Raw genomic sequence first — 18,273 nt, 5'->3', positions numbered from 1 at the left:
ATTTAACAGGCTGGAGAGCATTTCCAGAAACAAACTGTTAACGTGACCATGAGCTGGAATAGCACAGGAAAACAAGTTGTGAGGAAGTGATGTTTAAAGGGAAATGAAAAATATCTTAACTTTAAACAAATGTATATCTTGTGAATGCCATTTCTTGAATGGGAGGTCATAGTCTGCTAAAACAATGATGCCCCATCTACAGCCCTAATAGGAGCCAAATACTATGGCTGTGCTCTGTTCAATGCTAATGCAGTATTTTTAGCATGTGCTGTAGTAGGTAGTTACAGGAGGAGATGGGGAGAGTGAGCATTTCAGGAGAATAAACTTTTACATGCAGACAGGCCTCTGGGCAGTAATACAATTCAAGTGGGAAATAAAGACAATAAAGATACAAATTTAGTAGAAGTAATGGAAACTGCAAAATGCAGTTGGGTGAAAGTTGCCTAATGCTTTGATTATAAAGACCTGTTTCCGTCACTTACAACCTTGTCAAACCTACACTGAAATTTTCCATGCTAGGTGGCTTTCCTAGGCTGATCTTTTTGTTTGTTTGTTTTTGGTTTTGTTTAGTTTTGTTTTTTTCTCATTTGAAGGTTTTAGCCAAAACAGCAGAGCCATTTCTGAAGCTAGGCAAAAAATGCTCGTTTTCACTTGAACAAAATCCTGGTGATTTTACTTTAGAGAGGTTCTTGGGTTCCCTGGCACTTGAAATGTGACAGAGAGGTAATTTTGTCATCTGCATTGTACCTTTTACTGAATTCATGAAGTTTTATCTCAAACTGATAGTAATAATCTTCTACTAAATTTGAGTTTTAATAGCCGGGGTTTTAGCTTGTTAGGGTTGTTAAGCACAGTCCCCAGGGGATTCTGTCCAACTCAGAGAGTGACTCTGTCTTCACAGCTCCTCTGTGCTGATTGGGTTGGATTTGAAATTAAAAAGCAGCTATGCTAGGGGACTTTCCAAGATAGTCACAGTGTTCTCCAGAGTGCTTTTGTTAGCAATTTTGCTATAATATTCCTGGTTCCTGCAGACCTGAAGCTCAGGGCAAATGATGTCAAAATGATTAGAGCTACAACTGCTATATAAAGCTGAGTAAGAATCTGTTCAGTATAGCAAATCAAAAGCCCTCATACATTCTGTGTTTTATTTACATTCATGTAAAAAAAAAAAAGATAAAAACATCTTTATTTTGATGCCAGCACAATTTCAGCATGTATTCAGGTTGCTTTCTTCCTGACAGCTCCATGTACAATATAGTGCAGTTAGTCCAGAAAGCAGAAAGTCGAAATGCTGGCTCATTTTTGGGGCCAGATTTTTCTTTTTTGATACCCTACAACTGAAGTTCTGCGATGCACAGCTTTCATAAAACAGTAGTTACCTACTTACATTTGCTGCAGAAACAAAATTCTCTCCATTTTTATTTTCTTTTTAAAAACCTTTGTAGAAATAGAACAAAGTGAAACATAGACCAGTGCTATTAAATATTTCCACGATCTGTTCTGGTTCTGCCAAAAAGGGGATTACAAAATTTGCTGTTAAAGAGAAACAAAAGAACATTACATTTATCTAGGGACTTCTACTAAACAGTGAAAATATCATGCATTCTCAGGGAGTGTATGAATCAGAAAAATATGGGGAAATGCTTGATTCTGCTTTCAGTATTTGTTTTAGTTATGCTTCTCTCTGCACTAGCATAAAGCTCTTTCTTCTCTCTCTTGATCATTACTGCAAAGAAAACTTCTAAAATCTGTTTTACTACAAGAACGCAGTACCATCATCAAGGGAACAAGAGTGCATAAACAGTGTCATTGCTTGGCAAAGTCACTTACTATCCTACCCCCACTTCACTTGGTAATTTTTGGTATGATGTGACCATCTGAGTTTTCTCAGATGAGAAGGTTTATAGCATGTTGGGAGCAAAAAGCTCATGGGAAAATTCCTTTTGTAACCTTTTCTCTGTTATTTTTTCTTGACTGTTAGTTCTCTATTCTCATCTGTGTAAAATGTGTCTGCCATAGTACAACTGTTAATTATTTAGTTGCTGTCCTGATGTGAGAGTAGATTTATTCATAAGATTACTTCAGTACAGTTTCTGACTGATGAAAAAAGGGAACTTGGATTTCCTTTAAAAAAATGTAATAATAGAAAAGAGACATGAACTTAAGATATCTTAGCCCTGGATTCTGGGAATTAATTTCTGTCTGACACAGAACTGATGATCAGCCTACAATGTGTTTAGATTGTGTTACTTTTTTGATTTAAAAAAAAAAGATTTAGTTTTCCTTCCTCCCAATAAAGTAATCTTAAACCACATTCTATAAAAAGGGTTTGATAGACTGATGTATATATATCATTCTGTGAAACTGTGTATTTTAATGAGAAATCACAAAGCTTTTGAAGCCTGTGCTGTTCCTCACCATCTTTATATTGTGTTTATTATTCAGGTTTGAGTGTGCCCAGGGTATTTTAGGATTCCGATATATTCTGAAAAAAGAGGGCAAAACATTCATTTTGTGGATTCAAAATAGCACTTTAGTAGAATTATAATTTCATTTAAAGCTGCTGATTGCTCAGGTCCCCTTCAAGGAATACCTGAAAAATAGTGAATGAACAGTTGTGGAGTGAGCTGTCCACTACCTCGCTATATATGTCTGGGTTAACGTTGTGACCTAAAAATTGAATATCCTGAAAAAGTGTCTGAAACTGTATTCTTTGCTTCTTATTCAGTGTTAAACATGGATGTTCATGTTCAGTGGTCAGTTTGTTATAGATGTCTTACCTGCAAGCCCTGATCATGTCTCCAGATACGCTTTTAGAAATAATATAAGGGCTATCATTCACTACTTTATGAACAAATTATAATAAACACGTAAAAAGTAGATATTTTCTGACTTAAAATATTTTCTGAAGAGTGGCATCCTTCTACCTTTGTTGTTTTTATGTTTAAACGAATATTTGCTCATGGAAGGGTGAAAGGTTGCAAATAGTTCATATAACATTACCAAGTTGCCTGTCCTGTTACACAACCCTCTTCAAAGAAATGTGGGCAAGAACTCTGTTTGATGATTAGTGCACGCACAGGTAAGAAAACAGTTGCATGGGAAACTGTACTAAGTAATGATTTTCCATGCCGGGCCTGTCAGCAGTTTTGAAATTTTCCCAGAATAGAGGAAAAAGTTACAAAATGGATAAAAAAGCAGATTTACTTATAGATTTACTAACACTTCAGAACACCCTCTCCTTATGTCACTTGGGTAGGATAGTCCATATACTAAAATAGACTTCTCTGGGGAAAATCAGTACTACAAGCTGCTTCTGCTGTTACTTACATAATTCATATTTCTTTGCTGAAAATGTCCCTTTGGTCTCATTGATTTTAATCAGCTTTCTGTTTCTCTTTTAAGTCCTTGTTGCTCTGCTTAATTAAAGTTTTGTACACTCTGTTAATATTGGTTTCTTCCTTATAGTTTAGTTATTCACCAGCTTCTCTTTTGCCACAACTTTGTCAATCTACTGTGTTTCTCCGTGTTGCCATTTTTTCCAGACACAAGTGGCTTAATAGATAGCCTAAGCTACAGCATACACAGAGACAGTCCTGCATGTGAGCACATCTCAAGGCTCTAATGTTTAGTTAAACAGTCTTTCTACAAATATAGGTATGGAAAAGAAATATGTCAAGACTAGCATTGAAAACATTCACTGGCAAGATTTTCCTCTACTGAGATCACAAAGAATACTCAGCTAACCCAGTGTTTTCTCATTCTGACGTTAGGTATCACCTTGTGCAAAGGCCTTTTCAAAGAGTTGTATTTTCTTTCAAGATACGGTTTTTGACTGCATCTAAACTTGTGGGCATCTTCTTTCTGAGTCCTTGTGTGAAGAAGAACTGAACAAAAATCCACAGTACTTTGGACCTGTTGCTGGAAGTGAACAGACTTATGAGGGTATATACAAGGTTGCTGTAATGGGCAAAGGTGAGGATGATTAGGTATCAAACTGGGTGGCCCATAAGCCAGAAACACCCTCCAGCTTAGTGTGTTGGTTTGTACTGTCATATGAATTTAGAAGGAACATAAGTCTCCAAAAGAAAACAATTATTTGGTCCCAACAACCATGGGACCTTCATTGTACACATACACAATAACTCCTGGGATGCTGAGTGAGCTTCTTACCCGGCATGTAACTAGAGGTCATGCTGTGCTCAGAAAAACGCAGCCTATCTCTGTGCTGTTATATGGGTAGCTCTGGTAAGAAACAGCCTATTTTATGTTTCACTGAAATTGGAATAACACCCTGCAGTGTTATTAAGCATAAAGTTTCACACTATACTGAGGGCCTCTTGGCTGCATGTTTCTTTCCCCTCCCTCTCACAGCAGGATGCAGCAGTAGCCAAGAGGTGAGTCAGTTCAGGCAGGTGAGCCAGGGGAAGCCCCATTCCCTTTTTTTGTTTACCTGGGTTGTGGAGAGTGCTTTCATTTTCATCAACTCAGGTTGCTGAACTGGCTCACTTTGTGACCACCCTACCAGGCCTCTTCTGGAGAAACTGGAAGGAGCACGTGAACAACAGGGGAGCATAGAGTATGGTCACTGCATTGGAGATCAGTCACTGTTACCCTCATTTGGTAGAATATGAAGTTAGGTCTGGCAGAATGGATAGAGAGCTGTTCTCTGTAAAACAATGGTGCAAAGATTAGCCCTGATATACCAGATTCACCATTATAGTCAATAATTCCCATAGATACACTGTATTTTTAATAGTAAAGGCTACAAAATATTGATCTCAAGGATAGGTCCCTGTAGATATGTTTTATCACTTCTGCATCAGTAATTTAACTCCCTTTGTATATTTAATTATGCTGACATCTCTGAATATAATGCCAATTTGCAGTGAAATTAGGGCCAGTAGTAGACCTATTACCATTAAATTCTACTTTCACCCCTAAATGGTAGTCTAAGTTTACGTTGCTTTCTGCATAGAGGTGCACGTCCCTTGTACAGCAAAAGAAATCTGGAAGATGGACTGCACATTCCTTAGCCATTCAGGGGACATGACCCTGTAATGGCTGTATCACAGAATAGTTGTTCACAGTATAACCTATTCCCCCCTGGTTCCATTACTGCATGGTTTTTTTAGCTGTAGAAAGTTTGCATAGTGTATTGGAAATATAAACAGAGCTCTAAAAGCCACAAGGCGTCCTTAACTCCAGTGCCATCAAACCTTCTGTTTCACAAATAAGTATCATGTTTTCCTTCTCACTGTTACTTTTTCCATCAGTAGTACTATCTTAGTATGTCAGAATTTGTTACAATAGTTTTAAAAGGCACAAAATTACTGTATTGCAACAATGCTCTGCCTCCTAATTGTTCTCAGAATGAAAAGCTCTTTCTTATTAAATAACTTTTTTTTTAAAGGAATAAGTATTCCTGTTATGTGATTTGTTTTCTGCATAATCCTGTTTCATGATAGTTGCTGAACACTGCTTCAAATGTTTTGCCAGTTCAGATTTGTTTCTCAAACAAGCAGGAGGTTTTTATAACTAACCCTGAATCAACGACCTAAATTTGGAAAGCAAAATGTTTCCATGTTACACAGATTAGCCAGTAAATGAATATTAACTTTTGTTTCTTTGTGACATAAATAACAGGCGGAACAACTTTGCTCTGGGCAATTTTTTTTTTTTTCTTTTTTTTCCCCCTCATTTAGCGGGCACAGGGCAAGTTTGTTTCTTAGCAGTTAAAGACTTAAATCAGGAAAGTATCTGCAAAGGTATGTCATTAAACTCTGCAACTTGTTAAAACAGTCTGAATTGGATAATCACAATGTTTCAAGGCATATTAATACATAGCATATTACTTAATTCACTGCACCTAACTTTGAGTTGCTGCTCTGTTGACAGTTACACCTGTGCATTCTCGCTGACGTCAGTCGAGTTTATGTGGAAGTTAAGCAAGACCAGTAATTGGCACTAAACATAAAATGTTCTGTTTGTAAAGAAAACAATGTGTGCAGAAAGGAATGAGTATCAAGAGGGTTTAAAAAGTTTTGGCATATTATTAAGAGGAAATATTTAACAGGATGGTTAAACTTTAAACTAAAAATATTTTCCCATTTGCTTTATTAAAAATATCTCTTTAGATTTTAAATGAGAAAAAGACACCTATAGACCAACTGTAGTCACCATGACAACAACTTAAACTCACAAAACACATAACAGTATTACTTGGCAGCATAGTCAGCTTACAAGCTAGTATATCAAATCAGCAGAACATAGGCTATCCCACTTCACCTAAAATCATGTATTTTTGTTCTGTCTTAACACATGAGCGAACTGCAGCACACAACAAACATGAAGTCAGGCTCTGCCATAGGTATTGAATAACTTTTGTGAATTTTGTTTGAGTTACTAAAACCTTTTCTTTAAAAGACAGGTCTTTTGGGGGGAATTGTGATTGTCTGCAATTTTTGCTAATGTTTGTGACAATAGAGACAGATAACTTTCTTGACTGTGCAGCTGTAGGGTTTATGTATTTCTTCACAGAATTATGGAAACCAGAGATGGCAATGACCTACCAGTATCAAGTCATGCAGCCATATCTTTTGCCAATGCAAAAATATTCCCCAAACTACACTGAGTGTTATTGTCTAGTCTAGCTTTAAAAGTTTAAAGCTATGTAGATTCCATTGTTTCCCTTGGGAGCCCAGTTTGTTTCACTGCCAGGAAGCTTTCCTGATATTCAGCCTCAATTTTTCCATGTTTAATTTCAGGCTATTAATATGAGAGTCTCATACTGAATAACTATTCTACTTTCTGTTTATGATCTCAAAATATTTGTAGATACTGTCAGGCTAGTCATATGTGAACCAAGCTATGCTTAATTATTTTTAACTTTCCTCCTTAATGGAGTCTTTCAAGCTCCCAGTTAATGCTCTCTTTGAGCAATTTCTACTTTCCATGGATTTGTTTTGTTATAGGAAAACTTAATTCCATTTTTTCTTATACCAAAGTCATATGAGAAGTAATGCTCTCTTTCTTTTCCAAGACATAGTTAAACATCTCCAAATTACAGGGTTCTTTTCAGTGACATGCTAGCATGAATATTTGGTCCCCTGAATCTGTGTCAGTAGTGCTCATTTTCAGCTCTGCCCTTGAAATCCATATTGAAACATGTTCTCTCACATTTTGCTTAGCCTCCAATGCTATGAGATTATTTTCATAAGATTTTCTGTGCATTTGCAATACCTTTTAAATCCTCTTTGTTCTCACCTGGCTTGAAATCTGAAAATTTCATCAATTTTTTTCCATTATTAAATAATAAGTGGATAATGGATATTAGCAAAGACACAGCATCTCATCTTGATGTTACTCTCTTTATGATTGTCACACCAATTTTCAGTTCTCAAAACTACCTTCCTTTGTGAGCCAATTTGAATTACATTTCCAGGTATTCCAGTGTCCAAATCTTTCTGGAAATCTGGTGCTATAATTTCTACTCTACTTAATTCATCTGTTTGTTTTACTGCTCCATCAAGAAGGCACTTGAGATTACTTGGTTCAGTCTTTATACAAAAACCAAAACCCTAAATTGCTCATGACTCCATAATTCCCCAGCTAATCAGTATGCTATTCTCTTAATGTATGTTCTGAATTACTAGGGACCTACAGATTCAAATGACTTGTTAGCCACCAGCATCACAATTTACTTCCTCTGGTTATAACATTTACTTTTCACAGGTCCCCGGTTGCTATTATATATGTATATTGTCAATATACTGGCAAGCTTTGGAGGGTTTGGGGTTTTTTTTGCTAATTCTTTCCAGATAGGCATATTTGGAGCACTCATTGATACATACAAAATTCTTTCCTATGTAAATCTGTTCATGATGATTATTGTGTTTAATGAGAAAGAAAATCTGAAGACCTTGCTCATAGGAAGTGCTTACAGGAGAGTGACTTCAGTCACCAGCACAGTTTAAAAGTAGTGGTGGACTTAAGGGACTATTTGGATACATCTATTTGTATCCTGGCAGATTCATAGTAATCAGCTAATTTAAGACCATGCTTTTAACAGATACATTTAGACCACCTCAATGCCTAGAAGAGACTTTGTAAATCCTACCTACCTTCAGAGCACACAGAGCAGTTAATTATCCCAATACTGGAGTAATTCAAGCAGCTGTGTTGTGAGATTCATTGTCTCCATAGTTCTTGAACCTACTGAGCTTACGTAGATGAACTAAGGTTTTTATGCAAATCTCTATCTGAAGTATTTGATCAGTTCTTATTAGACATGGATACCTTTATCTCACTTCTCAGTCAATACTTCCCTGGAGGCAGAAGAAGTACTCTCTGACTGGGTTCTTAATTCTTAACCTGATGAGAGTCCATAGCACTGAGGGATTCCCCCAGCAGGGCACTGGCTGTAGCAGCCACCAGAGTGCCTGTATGGACAACAAAGTAGTTTCTTTAAGAAGACAGCAGCTGAAAGTAAGTATCAGGGAACTGTTTGGGGAATAAAGGAAGTAGATAAATGAAAGGCAGACTTATAAGAGCAACTAGGTCTTTATGGAAGAGGTGTTGCTGACACATGCAAGGCAGACAAAGATAAAAGCTTTGTTTTTTAAAGGTATCCTAACTCACTTCTTATAATGGAAAGGAACGTAAAATTTTCTGGTAGGAGTTCAGTTTACAGGGTAGTACAGTGAGCTTTATACCCTTCCCTGAAAGCTAAGTGTTTAAAAAAAAAAATTAAAAAAAAAAAATCAAAAGGTCTCTTAAATGTATTGCACACGGTTCCGTAGTCTGTAGATAAAACCTTCTGATGACTTGTGTTGGTGACTGTGGGCTAAAAAGGACAAGCATTTTTCTGTTGCATATAGTGCTAACAGGATTTCAAATTGTGAATGATGTTAAGAATGACTAGGAGCAAGAAACAAAATGAACAAGAAGCAAAAAAGATCATCATGTCATTTTATAAATAAATGATAAATGGCTCTTTACACAACATAACATTATGCTGAGGGATTCCTTGCCAAAGGTCATTGTGGGTGCCAGAAGTTTATGTTGGTGCAGAAGAGACTGAACAACTTCATGGAAGAGTAATATATTTCTAGGTACACAGAAGCTATCTCTGTGTCAGGGAGTCCTTGATCCCCTTATGGCTGGAGGCTGGGAGAGTATCTGATATTGCTGTATACTACTTATGCTTTTTTTTCTTCTCCCTGGACATCTGCTTTTGGCCATTTTCAAAACTGCATACTGAGCTAGATGGAATTCTATTGTAACCCAATGTAGATGTGCTTATGTTACCAAGAACAAAAATAAAAGCATATGATGTCAGTTTTTGCTGAAAAAGACCTCATAAACTAATGAGATTACTAGAAAGGCTGAAGAAAGGAAAAAAGGAAGGGAAGAGACTGATGTTGCCTGAGTTAGGAAGATAAGTTTGATTTAACATTTAAAACTAATAAAGACCCAAGGCATTTAACCAGCAGCATAATCAGGTGGGCAAAATTCATGCCTCTCTAAAGTCTGCAGAAGAGAGTAAGAACCACAGGGTGATTAAAGGAGGTCCACTGTGTTTAACAACTCAAAATTAACTCATACACTTAGTTATCAGTAGCAAAGACTACTTTAACTTCATTCAATTAAGTAAATAAGCAGCTGTTTCATATATTCTTTGTCAGATCCCAAGCTTATTCTAGTTATTATAGCTTATTGTAATGATTTTCCCTCAGTAAAGGTAACTTTACAGTGTGAGAAAGGAAAATTTAGCAACTGATCTGACAGTCACAAATAACGAGTTTTTTAATGGCCTTTACTGGGTTGCAGATCGTAGAATTATAGAGTAATTCAGGTTGGAAGGGACCTCTGGAGATCTTCTGTACCCCCACCCCCAAAGCAAGGCCCACCATGATCAGATTTTTGCAGGATATTGTTCAGCTGAGGTTCGAAGAAGGGGGACCATCATTGGTGTCCAAGGACGGAGATACTAATGTAATTTAGTGTTCTTTTTAAAAAATCTATCATTAGCTAAAGAACTCTGGCTTTATCACCTGTTTCACAATGAATAATACACGTACTTTAGCTGATAGGTTGCCGTGAAACACGCTAATCAAAGAGAATACATCAAGCTTACTGAATTCCGGGGCATGAACATCTGGGGGAAGTACAGTAGTTCTCCTTCTGGAAAATAATGCAACATTGTGTTGAGAAAGCTAGGCTATTTCTTGTGTAGTAATGAAAAAAACACAATTAGGCAAAAGCCATTGCACCATAAAGCATAAATCAATGAAGTTTAAACTCTACAATAGTGAAGTTTTTGAAATAAATCCTGCAAAACTTTAAGTTATACAAAAAGACTGGAAGGATTAAAAATACTTCACAATCCGCATGTAGTTCCCCCATCATATTCTGAATAACCCATTCTAATCTGTGCGGTTACAACGTGATATTTTTAAAGTTCACAAAGGGATTTAAAATAAAAATCACCATTGATTTTTATTGGGTAGCTCTCAAAATTAAGGCCCTCGTATCAAGCTACTTTGTTTATATATATCCTTTCGTTTGGGGATCTAGTGAGAGGGCGCTGAGGTACACTTCTAATATGCAAAGGAATTGGCAAGCAGGCGGGTTTTTCTGCAAACATCTCCTGACATGCCACCAGGTCCGTCTGTGTGCCAGCGCGCACACTGCAGCCTGTGGTCAGTAGCTGGCGAGGTTCTGTGCTCTGCCTCCCAGGGGTCTGCAAGAAGTGACCAAGAACATCCATGTGATGTCTCTGCTTGAAAAATACCATGGCTGGGGGCAGGGAGCAGACTGGAAAGAGTTGGTGGTCATTGTTTAGCTTGAACAAGAGCAGCTGCAAAGTTTTATGCAAGTCATCAGAACAGGTGAGCTCAAATCTGTGATGTTTAAACGTGGAAGTAGGCTGTTGACTTAAATGGGCTGGTCATGACCTCAGAGTCACATGCTTAAATAGCACACACATGCTTAAATAACCTGTTGATTGAAGGACTAATTCTGTCTTTTGTTTGCTGATAACTGATCCGATTTACACATCAGAAAAAACAGTTATGAATGTAAGTTGTACATTTGGTAATCAAACATTTGAACTTCTTTGTCAAGCAATATGCACCTCTGACATAGCAGGAAAAATGGGTTTAGCATCTGGGCAGACTGAATTAGAGAAAATAAGGCAAGAGGGGTCTGCTTGTGAGTACTTCATCTGTTCCCCCTTAGGCATGTGAGGGACTTCTGATAGTTTCAGGAAAGTACTTCTTCCACTAGTGGCTTTGTATGTCTTTACCATTGCTTGTGGGTGGAGTTTCCCCCACCTGCACGGCAGATGAGGATTTTGGACAAGCAGTCATCACAGGAGTTCTTAACTGAGCTGAAAAATATCATATTTTCGGTACAAAAACTTTTCAAGATCATAATGAAATAAGATACATATTTCAGTTTGGGTCTATGGAGTTTACTTGTAGATGGGGACAAGATATGAGAGCAATAAATTGTGGAGACTTTTCAAAAGAAAAATGTAGCTAAATAATTGGCGTTTCTTCATCAGTACCTTTCAGTGGGGCGCTTAGCATTGGCATATAAATACTAAAAGAAAAGTAAATGTTTTTAAAGGTATGTCTTGAGAATGCTCCTGAGGTTAGTAGTAAGTAATTGTAAATCCTGTAAATACTGCACATGGGAAACACCATCCATTTTTTCTCTGCGGTAGAGCTGTTTGTCCTGTTTGACAGCAAACAGGCTCTTTCTTTCTCAGAAGTTTCATAATATTGCATGTGGCCTCTCTCCCAGTGGCCTTGAAAGCAATTTTATTTCTGCATAGCAAAATTGTTTTTTGCTTTATGAAAACAAATCTTGGCATCAATACATCTCTGAACATCTAACTCAAAATATGGCAACCTGTTTAAGTACTTAATAAATAATAGGCAGTAACTGTGCCCTAGTGTTGCTGTTTGCTAAGAAGCCATGGAACTGGTCATCGGAATTCAATCATTGTGTAACAGAGACAAATTTATAAAGGGAGATTAAACAAAATTAGGATATGTGTCACTTAATGATAGTGAAGTATTTATCTCATCCTGTGTAAGAACTTTGAAAACATCAAACAATTATTCTCATGTGGTTTGAGACAAATGAAACATTAAACATTATTTTGTTTTTGAGCATACCACTTATAAAATGATGTGTAGATGAAAAAAAATCCTGTTATCCTTGCTTATTTTACTCACAAAAAAAGTCACTTTGGTAACAAATAGCAGCACTGAGTTGTACAGCTAAATATCACTTGGAAGCAAGGATGGTCTCCAGTCTCTAGCTCTGTATGTGTGCATATATTCAAATGACCCCAGCTTTCATGAGTGTAATTTGAATTTTACAATATTGGAGAGTTATCATTTGTTCCATTAATTTGTTGAGAACTGAAGCACCACCTCATGATCATTTTGAACATGATGCAGCTGAAAATCAATACTTTTTCTGTCAGACTGATTATGGTTTCTAGCACTCTAGAATCATCTGTCTTTAATTTAAGAATTAGGAAAGATAATGAAGGTAATTTTCTTGCAGCGAAAGACTGACTTCACAGATTTATGACAGATCAATGGTGGCTTACCTGTCTTATTTTTCAATATTATAAATATATTGAATAAAAATATACCCTAGTTTCCAATAGGATTACTGCCATCTACATTTGATATCCTTCAAATTCCTTTTCATTGAGTAATAAATTTGTCTTACTTGGGCTACTTGAGCTACTGCATTTTAAAGAAAATGCAGAACATTAATGGGCAAAGTAAAAAAATGGCAATTCTTTTTTCTTTTTTTTGCCCCTTGATGAACTTTCTATGTTCATTGATCCTTGATTTCATTACAAGAAATCTGCATTAAACAAATGCCTTTTAGGGTGAAATGATTATTATAATTAAGTGCCTTACTCAAAATTTCAAAATTTTTTCTCATTTTTTCCATAATTAATATTAGTATTGTAGTGTCTTCAGCAAGTAAGTTAGTTACCTGCAAATATGGATCCACTGTATTGTAGCAGTTAAAATATAACCTGTTTTTTGTCGTTTGCCTGTGCTATTTAGTAAGGAAAGAAAATATGCAAATTATGTAACTTTCCAACATAATGTGAAGTTTGAATTTTGCAGTGAAATGTGGCATTTTAAGTTAGCTTTTAATCGTATTTAACCATTGGATAGATTTGGCACAATCAACTCCTCTGAAACCATTATTTATGTTTTTTAAACTGGAGAGTAGTATGACCACCTTTAAGCAAAATAGAGGCTATTGCAGAAAGGTGATTTAAAGGCTAGAATGCAAACATCAGGGCTGGAGCTTGTAGGAAACATTTTGAGCTTCATTTAAATGTTAGGTTTGGCCAGGCAGGTAGTTTTCAGTAGTTGGTCACTGTGGTGTCTTGAGGCTGTAGTTTCGGGCAACGTAGCTAACTCCCTGCTGTTTTTTCAGCATACAGGAGAAACACAGGGCACAGAGTGGCAAGAATAAACCTGTGAGCCAAGAGAGTTGTGTCCTATTTCCCATGACCCCTGGCACCTATCTTCCCATGTTCCTCAGTATCCCTATTTGTAGAACAGAGATAAAATTTGGTGTGTAAGTCTCAGCTTGTTTATAAAATGTCACAATATCCTTGGATAGAAAGTGCTATGAAAATATAATCTATTCTACTAAATACAACCGCACAATACCAGGCTCTTCCGCTTTGTATCTTAACATTTTAGCACAGCTAATTTCTATGCAAATAAACTGTCTTGACAAAAGTGAAGAAGTTAACTTGCAAGAAATAAATTAAGTATTTTTTCACAATGATAGAAATTCGCGCATCTTTTTGACAAACAGTGTATACTTAGTTTACTCCTAGCTTTGTTTGGATGCCTTGGGATTCAAACAGTTTTAGTGGATAATTATTTTTTTTTTAAATTTCCAACAATTAAAAGGAAAATAGATTAGGAAATCTTCGATAACCTACTGGTTATATCTATACAGCACAGAAACTCTTAATCATGTATTCATTATAAAATGTGAAGAACCGCTCTTTACTACATTTATATGCATTCCTGCTTTTTGCTCAAGACTGAATATAGAAGCCAAGTAGATATACAATGTTTAAATTTTGAGAAGTTAAAAAAACCTCTTTCTTTAACCAGGGATAAGAAATTGGTAGGATTCTGTAAAATTTTTAGTAAACTTTTAATTGAGATATGACTAACTTGAAACAGCTTTTCAGATTATATTGACAATAGAGCAACCCTTTCCAAAGTGGCATAGTTAGGGTGATGGCAGAGCAGAATATGCAGATTATAAAAGATCAAATAGCTTATTGATGATGCTGTAGAGCCTTTTACTTGTAATTGTAAATGATCAAATGTGACAAATTGACTGCAGATTTCTTCTGAAAGTATTTCTTTCAAGCCATTTAATGATTGATAGATTTCTATTTTTATGAAAGATTTCAACAAAATGGTTATTTTCACATAATATATGTTTTCTGTGTGAGCATGTGAGTTTTTTTTTTTTTTTTTTTTTTAAACATCTTTTAAATCAGAACTTATTCTTTATTTTGGAAAATTCAAAAATCATATTTGACACTCTCCATAAAATTCTAGACTATTTCTAAAAGCGCTAAGTAACTTAAAATCACCATATTTTTATCAAAACAAATGTGTTTTCTTATTCTGTTTTTCACATTCACAGCAATACTTCTAAAGTTAAAACCAAGCACAAAGCAGGTTTATGTCTCTTTATTTGAAAAACACAGGGTCAGATTCATAGTTTTGATGTCATGACCTGTCCTTTTTGAAAAGGATAAAAATTACAGGATGAGGTTTTATTTTATACTTTACAGTTCATATTAAGACATAATTTAAGCTATTGGCATCTGGATATAATGTTTCTTCTGGCTTAAAAGAAGAGTAAGTTAGACAAATATTACATGATGGGAAGAGAAGAAGGATAAAAATTTCTCTTGCACTGAATGTCCTTGCTTAGTTACTACAAGATGTGAACAGTAGGTTTTGGGGTTTTTTTTCCACTTGTTCCCAACATCATTTTTTGTATTTTACCTTCCTGTGAAGAAATTCTTCTGGCTGGGGAATGTGCAGGGCATGAATGTCCCTGACCTTGAAGGGAAATCCTCCGTCAGGACTCATGAGACTTCAGCACTTTCAGGCCTTTGCAGCTGCCCCGTCCCAATGTAGGCTGAATTGAACATTTTTTTAGACAATCTGACAGGCTTAATGACAGTAAATGAGTAAATGCATCTCTGAGCAGAAAGTATGTAAAAAGTGGCAGGGCAGTTAACTATTAATTAAACAGTGGCAGTTATGCCTGTCTCAGGAACCAGCCAGATGAGACTGTGATCTTTTCAGGTTTTCCATAGGAAATCGTCAGGAAAGGTCAGGGAGCTGGGAACTTTCATACAGTTTAACTACTGTTATACACCTCTGCTGATGCACCAGTTCTTTTTCTATCTTTTGCTCCTATTTTCTTTTGGTACCTGTTATTGTGATGAAATTTCAGTAATGCCATTAGCATCAAGTCCATAAGCAAAACTATAATAAAATGAATATGCCAGACTGATGGATGGGCCCTGACATAAAAAGGGTGAGACCCTTTGATCTTATTTGCAGCTTTTTGACCAACTAGAACTCTGAAGTATTTTGTACAACTGAAGGTATGGTCTTATAGCTGAAAAATTACTTTCTAACCTCTAGAAATACATTCAGAAGCATATTGCTATGGAGAATCTTCTTCAGAGGTCACTGAGTGACTAAGAAGCCTTTGTATATTGAGAGTTTGGTACCAGGGCAGAATCACAAGTGAAGAAAAGAATATCCTCTTAACCTTTAGCTCTACTTTTCAGCTGACATTCAGTGGGATACAGCTCTTGTGGTACACAGAGAAAACATATTGTTCCATGTTGATTCTTATGTTTACCCCAAACATACAGTCTTTTTCAAAATCAGCTTGACTATAGGAATTAATAGCCAAATTTAGATAAAACCATTTGCTTGGAATAACCTTGGAATCTCTTAAAATTAGTATTATAGGGCACTTGGGTTTCTGGGAAGGTTTTATTTTAGTCTCCAGTGACGTGATATGGTATGCTGTGCAATTCTGTAGCAAAATAGCTGGCACTATTTGCAAAGTACAGTTTAGTAGTATTTTCCATTGTTCACAAATGAGGCTTTCTGATTTAACAAATAGGGCTTCTTTCCTTTGGAAAACTGTAAGTATTACAATTACAGATTTGCAGCAGAGCCAATTCAAGTGTTCTCAGAAGTGCAGGGTAAACTTAATTTTGTCTCAGCATTGGGACAACCATGTTCAGACCTCTACTATGCAGCTACCTGAGATGCTTTGCGGCATCGGGCCAGTGGCATTTCTGACATCTTTAAGTGGGAAAGAAGTACGAGAAGGTCACAGGGACCTTAAAAGAGCTGAAGCAGGTGTCTGAATTATTGCCAGGCCAGTATTTTGCTCTCCCTTACAGACCCTTTATATGTTTTGAAGGTTTCCCAAAAAATAAAGCAAGCAGTAGAGTTTTAGTGGAATAGACTGTATAAAGATAGAAAGATGTGTTCATTTATATTACTTTTATAATGACTTTTTAGGAGAAAACTTCTTCTATATAGCAATAGTAGTGCCATAGGCTAGAAGCAAAGTCAAATAGCTTCTAGTAGCTGGAAGCTCTCTAAAGCAGTGTAAGATGGTTCTATATCACTTTTTACAGTGTTGAGTGAACAGTGGTAAAAGAACAGAACTGCCATCTTCTTCAATGAGAATCTCAAAACCAGAATAATGTCTCAATTTCAACATATATAGCTACTAAATTAATTACTTGCGGCATACCACAGATGTTTTCCACAGTCTGAACACATTCATTTTCTAGTTTGTAGTAGATAAAATGGCATTGTAATAACAAATGCTATGTTCTTTAAAAAAAGAAAAAAGAAACTAAAAGTTTATGTATAAGGATATTGTGTACATTGGCCATGAATCCATCCATACCTGCACAATTGTATTCTGATGTTTCTAATGTTTTTCAGAACCTCACGAAATGGAAAGGTCATAAGTATTATTGATCATCCCTTTAAGGGTGGTATTTGTACCATGATCATGGCAAATAGAGAGGCTGTTGAGGTGGCTGTAAATTCTACACACAGAAACTGCCTAGGAAAATTACTTTGATTGGTTTAATAAATTTCTCTTATTGGCCTGTGGTATGAAGTATTGTGCATAAATTATAGTCTACAATTTTGTATAAATGAAACAGTGGAGCTAAGGAAAGCTAAGACGTGTACCTGCTGCCAGATAAACTTTTTGAACTCCCTGTGGTCCTAGTTAGAGTGGGAATGCATAAGATGCAGATTCACTAAATCCAGCCAGGATATTCTGGTAATTATCCATTTAGATGATCATTCAGTTGTTTCCTGCCAGCTGCTGATTCCTCTCCAACTATATATGTTAGCTTGACATAAAAATGTATGTCTCTAATGTCCAGTATCCATCTTACTTGTACAATTTGAACACTCTAAAAATATTCTTGTTTTGTAAATTAAATAAGTTTTGGACCTCACATAAAATCATAAAGCCTGAAAAGTGTGATTGAGCATGATAAACTGTATTTTTAAATTAACGTGGTGTTTGTAATTTTTTTTAAGTGGGGTAATGTGATAAGCTATTTTTTTAAGATACTATCATTTTATGTAGCCTTTTATTATTAGCTCATTTCTGAAAATTGTCTTGAAGATAACTATCACTTTTAAACAAGTTTGTCCTTTAGTTGCTTTCCTGTCCTCACATAAAAATATCGGGATGTGATTTGGAGGGATTTTAAGCTCAAATGAGCAGACGCCGTGAGAAGGACAGGTGCGAGACTGGATTCCAGCTTCATTCGTGATGAGCAGTGATGTCAGTCCAGTTCCTGGGGGGCAGGTACCTTCTCACACAGCTGACTGAGGAAAAAAAACCTCAGCCAGTCTCTCCCCAGGGAACCACAGCATGTGTCCTTGGTTTGGAGGGACGAGGGGGGCGAATGGGAAGATTTAGTACCGGGAGACAGGAAAGGGGAGGAGGGAGACCCTTACACTGGGGCACTTGAATATTCCCTGGGTAACCTGGTAGTCAGACCTAGTAACTAGTAAATTGGATTAGGAGCACAGAGTCCAAGCTAGGACTACAGAGCATAGTTGATCTCAAAAGAGAACAACAAAAAAATTACCATACATTTTA

General features: G+C 36.3%; 1 protein-coding gene across 6 annotated transcripts in view; it reads left to right on the top strand.

Moving 5' to 3' along the window:
• The window catches only part of PDE1A (phosphodiesterase 1A), a 231,004-nt gene that overhangs the window by 128,242 nt on the left and 84,489 nt on the right, over window positions 1–18,273 (top strand). The window lies entirely within an intron of this gene.

Source organism: Haliaeetus albicilla, chromosome 4 (assembly GCF_947461875.1).
Source record: "Haliaeetus albicilla chromosome 4, bHalAlb1.1, whole genome shotgun sequence".
In the NCBI taxonomy this organism is placed as follows: domain Eukaryota; kingdom Metazoa; phylum Chordata; class Aves; order Accipitriformes; family Accipitridae; genus Haliaeetus; species Haliaeetus albicilla.
This window is presented reverse-complemented; position numbering and strand designations above follow the sequence as displayed.